The sequence below is a fragment of the Sinocyclocheilus anshuiensis genome, unplaced genomic scaffold (assembly GCF_001515605.1).
Source record: "Sinocyclocheilus anshuiensis isolate Anshui unplaced genomic scaffold, SAMN03320099.WGS_v1.1 scaffold168, whole genome shotgun sequence".
NCBI classification, from domain to species: Eukaryota; Metazoa; Chordata; class Actinopteri; order Cypriniformes; family Cyprinidae; genus Sinocyclocheilus; species Sinocyclocheilus anshuiensis.
In genome coordinates, this window is record NW_015557060.1 from 167,090 (window position 1) to 167,953 (window position 864).

Genomic DNA, 864 nt, shown 5'->3' on the forward strand with positions numbered 1-864 from the left:
AATTTCTAAGCTATTTGTTAAAATATATTCAATTACACAATGGCTGTCACAGCATGTTTCATAACAGATTAATTTAAACATACTGTACATTAAATAATTAAGACTAACAGGTTTAGTAAAATATAATGAGTATATGGTGTAATATTTTGCAAAATGCTCCTCTCTAGACTTAATTTCTCTAGTGAACTGACGAGCTGTGGACACTGATGACTTGCTGAGGTAATTAAATGCTACGTGACATTTTATTTCCACGCTGTATTGTTGATGTCTTTCCGCGGTTGAAACACTGATTGAGCAATTACACGAGGCATGAGATGTTCAGTCATGTTTATTCGCGTTAAAACTAGTAGTACAGAGGAAGGAATGATCGCGTTCACTCGCGCTCCGCTCTGCACAAATCTGCAGGGCCTCACGGCTCAGACACGGGAACCGGCGCTGATCGCGGCCGCTCTAGTCAGTGCTTGTGTTGGGATTACACCAGCACATTTCTGAACCGTCCCAGAAGCGGCTCTCTAAGGCGTTTATACAGCGATCTGTCATGCCACATAAAAGACGGTCAAAACGCCATTTATTATTTGAATTTCCGGAGACTGGGACGACAGCCATGCAGACCAATTTGATGCAGTGTGCGGCGTATGGTCTGAGCACTGACAGCCTGACCCCCCACATCTTCAACCTCTGCAGCAATGCTGGCAGCACTCCTACGTCTGTTTCCCAAACACAAACTCTGGATATGACGCTGAGCATGTGCACTCAACTTCTTTGGTCCACAATGGCGAGGCCTGTTCTGAGTGGAACATGTCCTGTTAAACCGCTGTATGGTCTTGGCCACCGTGCTGCAGCTCAGTTTCAGGGTCTTGGCAA